This window comes from Scyliorhinus torazame, chromosome 5, assembly GCF_047496885.1.
Source record: "Scyliorhinus torazame isolate Kashiwa2021f chromosome 5, sScyTor2.1, whole genome shotgun sequence".
Taxonomy (NCBI): Eukaryota; Metazoa; Chordata; class Chondrichthyes; order Carcharhiniformes; family Scyliorhinidae; genus Scyliorhinus; species Scyliorhinus torazame.
Window position 1 is genome coordinate 72,306,743 of NC_092711.1, and position 6,446 is coordinate 72,313,188.

Sequence of the window (6,446 nt, forward strand, 5' to 3'; positions counted from 1 at the left end):
CCAGTTATTCCTGAAGGCACCGCCTTCCCAACCTGGCCCCTTGCCTGAGGTGTGGTGATCCTCAGATCACGTCACCGCCGGTCAGCTCTCTCTCCCGGGACCAGGCCCTGGTTCACAGCCGCCATCTTGGGGAAACAGAGCGCATGCGCTGGCGTCTTGGTGACGCAACAGGACCCTGAAGGCCCTGGGCGGGCCCTGAAGGTTTCTGTTCCCAGCCGGGTCCTAGTGCCCATTGAAGCTGGGCAACTCGAACCAATCATCATATTGAGATCTGACGGTGTCACTCAATTCATTACGACCTAAAAAGCACAAACTTTCAATGTGTTTGTTCTGTCTGTGGGCAAAGATTTCAAATATCAGTGTGACTGGAAAAGCACCGACACACACACAGCACATACCTGAGCGAGAAAGTTCCAGTGAACTAACTGTGGAAGGAGATTTAACCAGTTTCACAGCCTGAAAGAACATCACACCATTGACAGCAAGGAAAGACTGTACACGTGTTCTGTGTGTGGACGAGGATTCAACTGATCATTGGATTGGATTGGATTGGATTTGTTTATTGTCATGTGTACCGAGATACAATGAAAAGTATTTTTCTGCGAGCAGCTCAACAGATCATTAAGTACATGAAAAGAAATGGGAATAAAAGAAAATACATAATAGGGCAACACAAGGCACACAATGTAACTATGTAAGCAGCGGCATCGGGTGAAGCATACGGAGGTGTAGTGTCAATGAGGTCAGTCCATAAGAGGGTTGGTTAGGAGTCTGGTAACAGCGGGAAGAAGAGGACTTCTGGTGGCGGCTATGAAGGAGTAAGTCACACATTTGCTGGCTTCCACTCGAGTCAGCATTTTGGACCTTTACCCCCAATTTTCTACCGGACTTGAATTGTAAAACTGATGACAGAGGCAATTGTGTACTGAATTCCCACATTGGTGAATGGAGAGAAGGACTAGACGTGCTCGTCAAGGCAGAAACAGAAAGACAGAGAAGGCTTGGGCTGAAGCTGCAGCAGGAGACAGCACGGTGGAGGACCGGACCTCTGGTTTGTCGACCCAGCAGTCTCTGGAGCAGCTGATGCAAGTTATTCAGGAAGGCTTTGCTAAGCAGAAACTGGACTGCTTGGACCCAATAAAAGAGTCAATTGAGCGGCTGGAGCTTAGATTGGACGCCCAAGATTGGGCGATCCAGAAGGTAGAGAAGGCACTGGCTGAACAGGAGGAACATCAAATTGCGGTGGAGTTGGAGGTGGGGATGCTGAGAGACCAGCAGAAGCAGCCCCTGGAGAAGGTGGAGGACCAAGAGAATAGGTCTCGCCTGCAGAAATTGAGAATTGTTGGGCTCCCGGAGGGGTCTGAAGGAGCGGATGCTGGGGCATACATCGCGGACGCTGGGGCATACATCGCGGACATGTTTGAGAAGCTGCTGGGGGATGGGACATTCCCCCGACCCTTGGAGGTTTAGCACACTGGGCTAAATCGCTGGCTTTTACAGCAGACCAAGGCAGGCCAGCAGCACGATTCAATTCCCATACCAGCCTCCCCGACCAGGCACCGGAATGTGGCGACTAGGGGCTTTTCATAGTAACTTCATTTGAAGCCTACTTGTGACAATAAGCAATTTTCATTTTCATTTTCAGGTGGACAGGGCTCACAGAGCGCTCGCGAGGAAGTCATGAATGGGAGACCCCCAGAGGGCAATGGTGGTGAGATACCATAGGTGCTTGGATAAGGAGCGCATTCTACAGTGAGCCAAGCAGACACGGAGCTGTAAGTGGGACAACAGTATCCTGCGGATCTATCAGGACCTGAGTGTGGAGGTGGCCAGGAGAAGAGCAGGCTTCAACCAGATCAGGTCGATCCTTTTTAAGAAAAAGGTGAAATTCAAACTGTTGTATCCGGCCCGACTTCGGGTCACGAGGAGCAGCACTTTTATTTTGAGTGGCCCGAGGACGCGCTGGACTTCGCGAAAAGGAAAGGACTGGTGGTGGACTGAGAACTTTTGAACTTTGCTGCAATGTTCATGTTTTTTTTTGGCTTTTCTGTTCTTCTTTTAAAAAAAAGTTTCTTGTTTCTCGTTTTCTGGAAGCTGTTTGTAATGCATTTTGCATTGATTTGGGACCAGCGGTAGAGCTGAGTGAGTTAAGGTTTTCATTTGCACTGTTGGGGATGGAGGTATGCTTGTTTAGATTTTGGTGTTTTTTGTTGGGCAATTGTGTGGGGATTGTATGACATTGGAGTTTGTTTGTATGAGCAAGGGGAGCGTGGGGAGGGAACAATAGGTGGGAGACTATCCAGCACCAGGGATGGGGCCACCAAGCGAGCTGGGCGGGTTTGCTCATGAAAGCGCAGTGGTGGGTGTGCGTATGTTCAGTTTATTAAAGGGTTTAGGTTACAGAGTGTGGTTACTAGGGGGAGGGAGGGGGTGAATGTTCTGCTGACGAAGGAGGGATTTGGGCTAAGGGAGGTTGGGGGCGGAGGCTGTCTGGGGGCGGGCTGGTGGAGGCGTGTAGCATGGGCTGCAGGTGGGCCCAAAAAAGGGGATGGCTGATCGGTGAAAGGGGGAGGCAATGAGCCCCCCAACTAGGTTGATCACCTGGAATGTTCGAGGGTTAAATGGGCTGGTCAAGAGGGCATGTGTGTTCGCGCATCTTAGGGGACTGAAGGTGGATGTGGTAATGTTGCGGGAGATGCACCTTAGAGTAACTGATCAGATTAGATTGAGGAAAGGCTGGGTCAACCAGGTCTTTCACTCGGGACTAGACTCAGAGACTGGAGGGGTCGCGCTCCTGATCAATAAGCGGTTGGTGTTTGAGGCGGGTAGAATAGTCTCAGATGTGGGAGGTCGGTACATTATGGTCCGTGGGAAACTGGAGGGGGTGCAGGTGGTATTAGTAAATATGTACGTGCCAAATTGGGATGATGTGAAGTTTATAAAGAGGATGCTGGGGAAGATACCGGACCTGGACTCGCAAAGTTGGTCATGGGAGGGGACTTCAACATAGTTATTGACCCTGACTTGGACCGGTCAAGCTCGAAAACGGGCAGGGTGCCAGCAATGGCAAAGGAACTAAAAGGGTTCATGGAGCAGATTTGGGGGGGGGGGGGGGGGGGGTTGGATCCATGGAGATTTCAGCAGCCTAGAGTGAAGGAGTTCTCCTTCTACTCACACGTGCACAGAGTGTACTCCCGGATTGACTTCTTTGTTTTTGAGTAGGTGAGTAGGGCCTTATTGACATGGGTGGTGGACATGGGGTACTCGGTGATCACAATCTCAGACCATGCTCCGCACTGGGTTGACCTGCAGGTTAGTAAAGACAGTAACCAGAGCCCGCACTGGAGGTTGGATGTGGGACTTTTGGCCGACGAAGGGGTGTGCGAGCGGCTGAGGGAATGTATTCAGAATTACCTGCAGGTCAACAACACGGGGGAAATTTTAGCAGCGATGGTCTAGGAAGCAATGAAGGCAGTGGTCAGAGGGGAACTGATCTTGTTACGGGCCCAGAGGGAGAAGGTGGACAGGGCAGAGACGGGCCGACTGGTAAAGGAGATACTACAGATCAATAGGAGGTATGCGGAGACCCCAGAGGCAGGGCTTTTAAGGGAATGGCGGAGGCTACATCGGAGTCTGGCTTGTTAACCACAGGGAGGGCGTGGAGCAGCTGAGAAAGGCGAGGGGGCGATCTATGAGTATGGAGAGAAGGCCAGTAGAATGCGTGCACAGCAGCTTAGAAAGAGGGAGGCAGCCAGGGTGATAGGGAAAGTAAATGACGGAGATGGGAACCTGGTTGGAGATTCAGCAGGGGTGAATAAGGCATTTAGGGATTTCTACAGTAGGCTGTATAGGTCAGAACCCCCAGCTGGGACGGAGGGGATGAGGCACTTCTTGGAGGGGCTGAATTTCCCAAAGGTGGACGGGGAGGTGGAAGAAGGGCTGGGGGCCCCGATCGGGCTGGAAGAGATAGTGGAGGGCTTGAAGGCCATGCAGTCGGGTAAAGCCCCGGGGCCGGACGGGTACCCAATGGAGGTTTATAAAAGGTTATCTGGGATATTGGGGCCGGTGTTGTTGAGGATGTTCAATGAGACAAAGGAAAGAGGGGTGCTGCCCCCGACGTTGTCACAGGCCACGATTTCGCTGATCCTTAAGCGGGTCAAGAACCCGGAGCTGTGTGGATCCTATCGGCCGATCTCCCTGTTGAATGTAGATGCCAAATTGCTGGCCAAAATTTTGTCCTCCAGGATTGGGGATTGAGTTCCTGACGTTATTGGGGAGGACCAGACGAGGTTTGTTAAGGGTAGGCAGTTGCTGGCCAATGTAGGAAGGTTGTTAAACGTGATCATGATTCCCTCGGAAGGTAGGGAGTTGGAGGTAGTGATCGCAATGGATGTAGAAAAGGTCTTTGATCGGGTAATCTTTGATGGGATTATCTGTGGGAGGTACTGGGACGGTTCGGATTTGGGCGGGGTTTTATTGACTGGGTCAGGTTGCTGTATAAGGCTCCTGTGGCAAGTGTATGGATGAATAGGACAACATCGGACTATTTTAGTCTGCACAGAGGGGCGAGACAGAGATGCCCCCTTTCCCCACTGTTGTTTGCGCTGGCAAAAGAGCCACTGGCGATTGCTCTGAAAGCCTCAAGGGGCTGGAAGGGGCTGGTCCGGGAGGGGGGGGCGGGGGGTGGGGGGGGCGAGCACAGAGTCGCACTCTAAGCAGACGACCTGCTTCTGTATGTATCGGACCCAATAGAGGGGATGGAAGAGATTATGAGGATTCTCGGGGAATTTAGCTGGTTTTCGGGGTACAAGTTAAATATGGGGAAAAGTGAGATGTTTGTGGTCCAGACAAGGGGACAGGAGAGGCGATTGGGGGAGCTGTCGTTTAGATTAGTAGGGGGAAGCTTTAGGTACTTAACCATCAAAGAGGCGCGGGAATGAGACCGACTGCATAAATTAAATTTGGCCCGGCGAGTAGACCAAATGAAGGATGATTTCCGAAAGTGGGACGCGCTTCCGTCGTCACTGGCTGGGAGGGTGCAGACGGTGAAGATGACAGTCCTCCCAAGATTCCTGTTCGCGTTTCAATGTCTCCCCATTTTTATTCCGCGGTCCTTTTTTAAACGGGTCAACAAAGTGATCACTGGCAAGACCCCGCGAGTAAGGAAGGTAATGCTTGAGCGGAGTCGGGGAGAGGGCGGGCTGGCGCTGCCAAATTTTAGTAACTATTACTGGGCGGCGAATATTGGCATGATCAGGAAGTGGGTGGTGGGGGAGGGGTCAGCATGGGAGCGTATGGAGGTGGCTTCATGCAAGGGCACCAGTCTGGGGGCATTGGTAACCGTGCCTCTGTCATTCCCGTCGGCACGATACTCCACCAGCCCCGTGGTGGTGGCGGCCCTGAGAGTCTGTGGGCAATGGAGGAGACATGTGGGAGCAGAGGGAGCATCGGTCTGGTCCCCAATCTATAATAATCACTGGTTTGCCCTGGGAAGTATGGATGGGGGGTTCCGGATATGGTGGAGAGCAGGGATTGAGAGGATGGGGGATATGTTTATTGAAGGGAGCTTTCCAAGTATGAGGGCACTAGAGGAGAAGTTTGGGTTGGCGAGGGTATACAAATTCAGGTATCTGCAGGTGCGGGACTTCCTACGTAAAGAGGTGTCAACCTTCCTGCTCTTACTGCTAAGGGGAATTCAGGACAGGGTAGTTTCCAGAGGATGGGTAGGTGAAGGGAGTGTCTCTGACATTTACAAGGAACTTATGGGGTCAGAGGAGATGCAGACCGAGGAGCTGAAGCGCAAGTGGGAGGAGAAGCTGGGAGGTGAGATAGAGGATGGTCTGTGGGTGGACGCGTTGAGTAGAGTCAACGCGTCCACAACGTGTGCCAGGCTCAGCCTGATACAATTCAAGTTCATTCAGTCGGGCCTGGATGAGCAGATTTTTGGGGGTGGGAGACAGGTGTACAAAATGTGCGGGAGGACCAGCGAACCATGTCCACATGTTCTGGACATGTCTGAAGGTTAGGGTATTTTGGCAGGGGTTTGCAGATGTCATGTCCACGGTGTTTAAAACAAGGGTGGCATTGAGTCCAGAGGTGGCGATTTTCGGAATGTCAGAAGACCCAGGAATCCAGGAGGAGAAAGAGGCAGACGTTCTGCCCTTTGCTACCCTGGTTGCCCGGAAACGGATATTATTAGCTTGGAGGGACTCAAAGCCCCCGAAGTCAGAGTCCTGGCTATCGGACATGGCTAGCTTCCTCTGTTTGGAGAAAATCTAGTTCGCCTTGAGAGGGTCAATGTTAGGGTTCGCCCGGAGGTGGCACCCGTTCGTCGACTTCTTCGTGGAAAATTGATCATCAGCAGAAGGTGGGGGTGGGGGAGGGGGGGTAGTTTAGCTTAAAGTAGGGGGTTATTAAAGATGGGACCTGTAAGGGCGGGTGACGGC